Source organism: Aulostomus chinensis, chromosome 12 (genome assembly GCF_037954235.1).
Source record: "Aulostomus chinensis isolate RoL2024-O1b breed Wild chromosome 12, RoL_Achi_v1.0, whole genome shotgun sequence".
NCBI classification, from domain to species: Eukaryota; Metazoa; Chordata; class Actinopteri; order Syngnathiformes; family Aulostomidae; genus Aulostomus; species Aulostomus chinensis.
Genome location: NC_141331.1, coordinates 26,688,992 through 26,699,240, shown reverse-complemented (window position 1 = coordinate 26,699,240; position 10,249 = coordinate 26,688,992).

Sequence of the window (10,249 nt, the reverse complement as noted above, 5' to 3'; positions counted from 1 at the left end):
ATCCAGGACCTTCAACCCCGGCTTGATCGTGCTGATCCCACGTGGTAACTTTGCCGACAAGCTCCTTGGCTTACCTCGCAGTATTACTGTTTCGTTTGTTCGCTTGCTTCTAGCCATTCCTTTTTTCACTCATCCCGTTTGACTTTGTTTTTTTTCCCCCCAAGATTCCCCTGGCTCCAAGCTGCCTCTGAGAACCCCTCCGTGATTTCCTCCGCGTCTCTCGTCTGCCTCTTCGACTCCTCGACCCTCCACGACTCCACGCCACCCTCCAGGACCCTTCCCTATCCTCGACCCTCGCCTTCACCCCCATCTCTGTCTCCTGGACAAATCCCCACTCCTTGCCTTGCCCTCCCTCCTCTGGACCCTCGTGCCCTCTGTCCCTAGCGGTAGGGCTCCCTTCCCCACAAACTGGTTAGTACACACCCACGCATACACATAGTTAAATTACACATCTCATCTTACACAGCCACGCACCACATTCCCCCCATTTTTTAGGTCCTTAAGTTAGTGTACATTTTGTCCCTTCCCCTTTTTCTTCCATCCAATAAACAGCCTTTGGGTGGTTTCATCTGACTCCCTGTGTTCTGTCTGTCTGTGGTTGTGCTACCTGGGTCCAGACCCGTTTTGGGTCGCCTTATTCTGAGCCTAACAGAACGATCAAGCCATGACGGACTCTAGCCAACCCAGACAGCCAGGCACCCCTACCCCCACCGGTCCCCTGACTCCCCAAGTTCTCCAAGTTAGGCTTGATGACCAGGCTACCCAACTATCTGCGCTCCACACTCAGCTCAATACAGCTTTCGGCCAGGTCACTTAAGAGATTTCCACTCTCCAAAACTCCTCCCATTCCACGACTTCTACCCTGGCGGCCATTACCCACCAGCTTGCTTCCTTAACTGAGGCTGTCTCTCAGCTTGGTGGTTTTTCCGCATCAGGAACTCAGCCCTCCCCCACGCCTCAGCTCAGTCCTCCAGCCGTTTTGACTCATTCTCATCCCGACCACCGAACAGAGCCCAAACTCCCCTCTCCCAAAAGCTTTGATGGAAATTTTGATCAGTGCAAGGGTTTTCTGGGACAATGTCAACTCCCGTTCACCCACCAGCCCTCCCGATATGGGTCAGATGCAGCCCCCATTGCTTTGATTATGTCCCTGCTCTCAGATAAAGCCCTCAGCTGGGCATTTGCAGCCACTGGCCAAGATGCCTCACTCGCCAGCAACTACGAGAGGTTTCTCCAGGAATTCAAGCTGGTTTTTGATCACCCTGCAGAGGGGGCGGACACAGCCAGCCATCTCCACACCCTCCAGCAGGGGGCACGCTCCGTCGCAGATTATACCCTGGACTTTCGTGTGATTGCTGCTGACAGCGGGTGGGGTGATCTTGCTCTCAGGAGTGCTTTCCGGAGAGGCCTGAGTGACTCTATCAAGGATCTGATCGTAGGTAGAGAACCTCCAGCCACCCTCAACACACTGGTGACTCTGGCTCTCCAGATGGATGCACGTCTGAAGGTACGACGCCAGGAGCGTGCGCAACGCCAAGGAGTGACCTCCAGGCCCAACTCCACCCGCGTGCCCTCGAACCCCCTCGTCTACAGCTACACATCTCTGCCAGACCGTGCCTCCACTCTCTCCACAACGCCATCATCTGGGAGAGTGGGTGACGAACCCATGGACATGGGCAGGTCACGTCTCCTACCCGAAGAGAGGGAGCAAAGGATGCGTGATAGACTGTCTCTACTGCGGGAAGACCGGCCACTTCATCAGAGCCTGACCTGCTCGCCCAAAAGACCCGGCTCACTAGCAAAGGGGGTCCTAGTGAGCCAATCCACCCTTCCCCAACCCAAGGGTCACAACCATCTTTTCCCTGCCACTCTCTCTTGGGGCACAGAATCACTTTCTGTCAGTGTACTGGTGAATTCGGGGGCGGACGAGTGTTTGATTGATATATCTTTAGCCCAGCAAGCTGGTGTTCCACTCGTTCCTCTCGGCTCCACCTTCACCGTCCAAGCTTTAGATGGCCGTTCCCTTGGTAGGGTTACCCATAGCACCATTCCCCTCAAACTTACACTCTCGGGTAATCATGCAGAGACCGCACGTTTTCTGGTGTTGCGTGCTCCCACGGCTCCCTTGGTATTAGGTAGGCCTTGGCTGGAGAGACACGATCCTCACATATCCTGGTCTCAGGGCGGATTTTGGGCTGGAGTGTCGCTTGTCATGCCAATTGTCTTCGCTCTGCTCCATCTTCCTTACAGTAGTCCCAGGCCCGTCGTCTCTCCTCCAGACCTCACTGGAGTTCCCCCTGTCTACCATGACCTCGCTTCAGTTTTTAGTAAGGACAAGGCCCTTTCACTTCCCCCTCACCGTCCCTATGATTGCGCCATAGACCTCCTTCCCGGGGCTTCACCTCCTGTTGGCCGTCTGTATAACCTCTTCGTCCCAGAGAAGGAGGCTATGCGCAATTGTATCACAGAGTCCCTCGCCTCAGGTATCATAAAGCCATCATCCTCCGCAGCAGGTGGGGGTTTCTTCTTTGTCTCTAAGAGGGATGGTGGCCTGAGGCCTTGTATAGATTACCGCCAGCTTAACGCTATCACAGTTAAGAATAAGTATCCCCTTCCCCTCCTAAGTTATGTTTGAGCCCCTAACCCACGCCACAGTGTTCACCAAGCTGGACCTACGCAATGCGTACCACTTGGTACGCATACGAGAAGGAGACGAGTGGAAGACGGCTTTTAACACCCACCTCGGCCACTTCGAGTATCGAGTCATGCCCTTCGGACTCACGAATGCCCCAGCTGTCTTCCAGGCTTTAGTCAACGATGTCCTCCGGGATATGTTGAACACGTTTGTGGTGGTCTACTTGGATGATATATTAGTATTCTTGAGGACATTGGAAGAGCACCAACAACATGTCCGCCTGGTCCTCCAGAGGCTGCTGGAGAACAGGCTGTTCGTGAAAGCGGAGAAGTGTGTTCCACACCACGTCTGTGGATTTTCTTGGCCACGTTGTGGAGAGGGGACATGTTCGAGCTGACCCCAAGAAGATTCAGGCGGTGGAGAATTAGCCGACACCTATGGATAGGACCCAGCTCCGACGATTCTTGGGGTTCGCTAATTTCTATCGGCGGTTTGTTCAGAGGTTCAGCCGGGTTGCTGCCCCTCTCAACGCACTGTTGGGGTTAGGCCTCACAAGGAGTGCCAAAATGTTGGGGCTCGTAAAGGGGGAGAGGATTGGCGATATCTTAAAATGAACTATAAAGAAAATAATCAATTATTAAATATGATTATTACAATATAATCTATTAACGGGGCACCACCCTGGAATCAGGGAACAGCCAATCCTCTGTTATCGACCTCAAAGGTGAACAGGGTAAGCAAATTGTCAAATTTGCTTGGCCAAATTCAACAGCGATTGAATCAATTAAAATTAAACAATAAATTTAATGAAAATCAATTACTATCAGATCTATTCAGTCTCAATCAAATAGAAGGTGTGATTCCGAGCACTGACCCAATCAAACCAGCAATCAAAGTTCAATCCACACACAATAAAACCAGGAGTCGAATTGTTGCAAAATATAACACATTTATTATCACAATATTAATTTTACAATTAACACAGCAATAATCAATAGGTATATCTTCACAATTACGGACTACTATCTAACATCTACTTCTATCAAGGGTGTGTGTGTGTGTGTGAGTGAGAGCGAGAGAGAGAGCGAGCGAGCGTGGGTGCGTGTGCGCACCTGAGCAGGTCAGGGTAACTGACCCAAAATGGCAGACTAGGACGAATAGAGCCAAGATGGCCGCCCTGACTTCCGCTGAGTAGGAAGAGGGGGGGGGGGCAGGGAGGCAACAGAGTCCTAGTCGTGTGTGTGGAGGTGTGAAGATTCAGAGCAGAGTGGAGGAGGAAAGGAAAGATCTAACCTTACTGTAGATTCAGATTAAATGGCGCCGACAAAGACAAAGAGCTCGCTCCCGCTCGCCGTGTGCACGTACAGATTTCGACCGAGTCTGGTACGTGCGCTTCCTCAAACAAGGTTACAGCTCTTTCGACTTCGTAGACGACCACCGATCATGAACTCAGCTCGGTTGTGGAAACCAAACAGTGATAACTCTTGATGATCAGAGCTGAGGGCCCGGCGGCCCGTCTGATACAACAGAGTTAGCACAGCACAACGAGATAGTGACAGCAATGCGATGATGAGAGCTTGGCGGCTCGTTCACTTGCAGCGTTTACTGTTACACTCTTAACTACGATCTCAGCCCAGACACATTGATGCCTTACTATGATTGCTCCGCTACGAGGCGGAGATGGAGATGGCGCTAGCAGAGGGTCCGTTCCTTGGCTCGGATATGCGCCTCCGCGGTCGACCGGGTCGGGGAATTGTCCTGAGCAACACGTCCCGACCAAACTTGCGTCCTTCTGCAGGGTAGAGGAGATCAGCAGGTGCGGACTGTCTCCTTTGGATCCAAAACAAGGTCAAAAAGAAAAAAGAAGGGATGCACGGATTCTCTGTGTTAGGAGATGAGGAGAACCGCGGTCACGTGACTGAATTGAAGGTGAAAGTCTGTGGACTTGACTCGTCCCGCGAGTTGTAGACTGCTGCTCCACGAGCAAAAGAGAGGAACAAAGGGAGACGTGGTTTGTTGCTCCCTTTCGGCAGACGCTACTTGGTTAAGTTAGCGTACCTGGGAAAAAGCGAAGCTTTTCGGCAGTACGCCTGGTTTTATAGGTCCACCGCTGATGATGACGTGGGTTTCCCCCTTTGAAGAGGATTGCCACACCTCAACCTGGTGGATGGCGGGAAAGTTTTTATTAGTCTTTGTTCTGTCCCATCTCCACATGGAACAGAGGGAAGAAGAAAATGGTGGATGTCAGCACATGGGCTCTGAATCCCAACAGCACTCACCTCCACCCTCCGCCCCTTCTCCTGGTCTCCAGAGGCGGAGGCAGCATTCACAGCCTTGAAGGCCCTATTCACCAAGTCACCAGTGCTCTCTCATCCAGATCCATCTCGACAGTTCATTGTGGAGGTGGATGCGTCGGACACAGGGATCGGAGCTGTGCTGTCCCAGCGATCTGAGGATCAGAAGATCCATCCCTGCGCTTACCTCTCCCGACGGTTCTCTCTCGCCTAGACCCTGAGGGGTCCTCCAAGGCCCCTGAAACCCCCGACACTATCCTTTCGCCGGCCCGGGTAGTTGGAGTGGTTACCTGGGGTATTGAAACGCTGGTAAGAACGGCTCAGCGTACTCAGCCTGACCCAGGTAACGGGCCCCGCAGCCGCTTGTTTGTACCATCCGCTGTCCAATCCCAGGTGCTGCAGTGGGGCCACTCCAGTCGTTTTGTCTGTCACCCTGGTGCTCACCGTACGGCAGCCTTCATCCGCAGGCGTTTCTGGTGGCCCTCTCTGGAAAAGGACACTCGGGAGTTTGTGGCGGCCTGTGACATCTGCTCCCGCAGTAAGGATTCCCACCAACCTCCAGCAGGGCTCCTGCGTTCCCTCCCGGTCCTCAGTCGGCCTTGGTCTCATGTGGGGATGGACTTTGTTACTGGACTCCCGCCATCCCAAGGTAATGATACCATCCTCACCATCGTTGACCGCTTCAGTAAAGCAGTTCACCTTGTTGCCCTTCCCAAGCTCCCGACCACAGCAGAGACCGCTGATCTGCTAGTTAACCACGTCGTTCGCCTCCATGGGATCCCGCAGGACATAGTTTCTGACCGTGGCCCCCAATTCACTGCAAGGGTGTGGCAGGCCTTCTGCAGAGGTATTGGGGCCACGGCCAGCCTCTCTTCTGGATACCATCCACAAACTAATGGTCAGGCGGAGCGGGCTAACCAAGTCTTAGAAGCAGCTCTTCGTTGCGCCACCACCAGCAACCCCGCCTCCTGGAGCAAGTTGCTACCGTGGGTTGAGTATGCCATCAACACCCTAGAAAGCTCAGCCACTGGTCTGTCGCCCTTCGAATGTTCCCTTGGCTACCAGCCCCCACTGTTCCCTAGTCAGGAGTTGGAGGTGGCAGTCCCTAGCACAAAAGCCCATCTTTGTCGATGCCGGCAGATCTGGAAGGCTGCCCGGAGTGCCATGTTGCGGGCCAACGAGCGGTCCCAACGCTCGGCTGACCGCCATAGACGACAAGCTCCTTCTTACAGGCCCAGTCAGAAGGTATACCTATTGGCTCGCGACCTGCCCCTTCCTGCTACGTCCCAAAAGATGGGCCCTTGCTACGTTGGTCCCTACACTATCGACCGCATCGTAAACCCCATGGCGGTACGTCTTCACCTTCCTGCTTCCCTGAAAGTTCACCCAGTGTTTCATGTTTCCCATGTCAAGCCCGCAGTGTCCAGTGCCCTGTCCCCCCCGACCCCTACTCCTCCACCTCCTAGGGTCCTGGGTGGGGGTGACATGGTCTGGGAGGTGAACAAACTCCTTGCTGTCCAGCGTCGTGGACGGGGCTACCAGTTCCTAGTGGACTGGGTGGGGTATGGACCCGAGGATCACAGCTGGGTTCCACGCACCTACCTGGCGGACCCTGCCCTCCTGGAAGCTTTCTACCGGACCCACCCTGGCGCCATCGGACAGTCGCCCGGTATCTCCCGTAGGAGGGGGGGGGGGGGGGGGGGGTCCTGTTAGGGATCCTCCCTCCCATGCTCTCCATGGCCCTCCTCAGGCTGATTCTAGCACAGGCGCCACCGATCAGCAATCAGCCATGCCTGCAGGCAATTGCCGGGCCAGCTATAAGAGGAATCCAGGACCTTCAACCCGGGCTTAGATCGTACTGATCCCACGTGGTAACTTTGCCGACAAGCTCGTTGGCTTACCTTGCAGTATTACTGTTTCGTTTGTTCGCTTGCTTCTAGCCATTCCTTTTTTCACTCATCCCATTTGACTTTGTTTTTTTCCCCCCCAAGATTCCCCTGGCTCCAAGCTGCCTCTGAGAACCCCTCCGTGATTTCCTCCGCATCTCTCGTCTGCCTCCTCGACTCCTCAACCCTCCACGCCACCCTCCAGGACCCTTCCCTATCCTCGACCCTCGCCTTCACCCCCATCGCTGTCTCCTGGACAAATCCCCACTCCCTGCCTTGCCTTCCCTCCTCTGGACCCTCGTGCCCTCTGTCCCTAGCGGTAGGGCTCCCTTCCCACGGACTGGTTAGTACACGCACACGCAACATTTCACAACGCAAACCCACGCATACACATAGTTAAATTACACATCTCATCTTACACAGCCACGCACCACATTCCCCCCCTTTTTTTTTAGGTCCCTAAGTTAGTGTACATTTTGTCCCTTCCCCTTTTTCTTCCATCCAATAAACAGCCTTCGGGTGGTTTCATCTGACTCCCTGTGTTCTGTCTGTCTGTGGTTGTGCTACCTGGGTCCAGACCCGTTTTGGGTCGCCTTATTCTGAGCCTAACAAATTACATGGTAAGGCAGTGCAAAATAGGGGCTGCAGATGTGTCTGATCACAACCCACTCTATTTAACAACAAATTTAGATGATAGAAGACGACACACAGTGTGGAGACTCAATTTGGGAATAATGAACAATGATCAAACAAGGCAGGAGGTTCAAATGGAAATAAAAAGATACATAGAGGAAAATAACAATGACGCTGTGGACCCAACAATTTTTTGGGTTGCCATGAAGATAGTCATTGGAGGAAAGCTGATAGCTGAAGCAGCATACAGAAAAAGAGTCAAAGAAGAAGCCTAGAGACTGAATCCTGAGAAGCTAAGGGGACTGGAACAGAAATACCAAATTAGTAACGACTCCAACATAAGTCAGCAAATTAGAGAAACAAAAACCAAAATAGATGACGTACTACTGGATGAAATTGAAAAAAAGAATAAATGCCTTCAGATGAGTTACCATGAAGTAGGCTCAAAGGCCACTAACATATTGGCAAAGCGAATAAGAAAACAACAGGCAATTAATAAAATCTACAAAATGAAAGATCCACTCACAGGTGAGACAGTATCCACCCCAGATGGTATTGGAAAAATCTTCCAAAGATACTACCAAGATTTGTAGGCACAACCTACATCCGCAGAAGAGAATGAAATGAGTGCATTCCTGGAGTTGTTAGCTCGACCTTCAACAGGACGAATACAAAATGGGAAATTAACAGCTGAGATTACAAATGAGGAGGTGAGAGAGGCAATAAATACATTGACAAACAATGAAACACCAGGTGACAAACAATGAAACACCAGGGAGCGATGGATACTCAGTTGAGTGGTGTTAGATGTTTGGAGACGAGCTGACTCCACCGCTCCTTGCTACTTTCACTTGGACTCTCCAAACAACAAAATGCCCCCATCGTGGGCCGAGGCAATAATTACAGTTATTCTGAAACAGGGAAAGGACAAAGAGCAGTGTGCCAGCTACACACCAATTTCCTTATTAAATGTAGATTATAAATAAAATATATACAAAAATAATCTCTAAAAGACTGAACTCCTTTATATCAGAAATAATAGAAGAGGATTAAACAGGATTTGTAGGAGGACGACAGACTCATGATAGCATTAGAAGAACACTACAAACACTGCGGTGGAACAAGCAAGAAAAGACTAAAAGAGCACTTAATTCGTCAGTATAGACGCAGAGAAACCCTGTGACCGTGTCAACTGGACATTTCTGTATAATGGATTAGAGAAATTTGGGTTCAACAATAAATCAATACAGTGCATAAAGACACTTTATCAACAACCAACTGCAAGAATCAAAATCAACAGGAGTCTGACAGATAAAATCCCATTCCAAAGGTCAACAAGGCAAGGGTGCTGTCTGTCACCCGCCCTATTTGCTCTCTTTGGAGAACCACTTGTGCAGCCTACTAGACAGGACCAAGGATCAGAGGAGTGATGGTGAACGATGGAGAGCAAAAAATAGGCCTCTTGGCGGATGACATTATAACCTACCTTGAACACCCAAACAAATCACTCCCTACATTGATGAAGCGTCTGGAGACATTCAGAAACCTGTCAGGGTATAAAATAAATGTTGCAAAGACTCAGATATTAACGCTTAACTACAACCCACCAAAAGAGATCCAGGAATTATTTCATTTCAAATGGAAACTTAAGAGAATTGAATATTTGGGGGTCATAATCACCAAATCATTACCTAAATTATTGAAATCAAACTATGGCAAGATAAGTCAGGAAATACAAAAAGACATTGAAAGATGGTCCACATTGACATTAGATTTAAGCTCACGAATTCAGATAATTAGAATGAATGTTTTGCCAAGGCTTTTATACCTGTTCCAATCTCTACCAGTAGAGGTTCCCCAGTCTCAATTTATGAGATGCAATAGATGAATATCAAGGTTTGTTTGGGGAGGGAGGAAACCAAGAATAAGGTTGGAGACTCTCCAGCTACCAAAAGAAGATGGAGGGTTGGGACTCCCAACTTTTATGCAGCCCAATTAAGGTTTATTGTTGGTTGGTGCAACACAGATTTTACCGCAAAGTGGAAAGAAATGGAAAAACAAATCGGGGAGCACCCCATACAGAGTGTTACAGATGAAGAAACATACCAACAGATTAAAAACCAAGTAGACCCGATTGTGTTGTTTACACTGAAGGTTAGGGTTCAACATAATACAGAAATATAAGATCCAGGGAGACCTTAAAGTGGGTGGCATTGATAGCAATTTTAAACCAGCAAGATACGATAAAGGATTTCAAAAGTGGACAGTGAAGGCAATGACAGCAACGTGTGCGTTCGTGAAAGATGGACAGCTGGAGAGTTTCCAAAATCTAAAAAAAAAAAAAAAGATTTAGATAAAAACCAATTCTATAGGTACCTACAACTGAGGGATCACTATATGAAAAAGATAAAGACGGATCCCTCCAGAGAAGTGAACGCTGCGATTCAAATCATAATTAATACGTACAAGGAGACCAAAGGTAGAACTTTATCAAGATTATATAAGTTTGATATCTAATAAACATTCAACTAAATATATGAATCAAAAATGGGAATCAGAATTACAGATAAAAATTAATGATGAAGAATGGCTAAATACCGTATTGGCCCGAATATAAGACTGTGTTTTTTGCATCGAAATAAGACTGAAAAAGTGGGGGTCGTCTTATATTCGGGGTCTAGACATTATACCCATTCACGACGCTAGATGGCGCCAGATATCATTGAAGCGAATGCTGAACTTGACTCCCCAGGCCAAAGCGAACCCCTGTCACGAAGAATAAAAATAAAAATAGCGGTAGC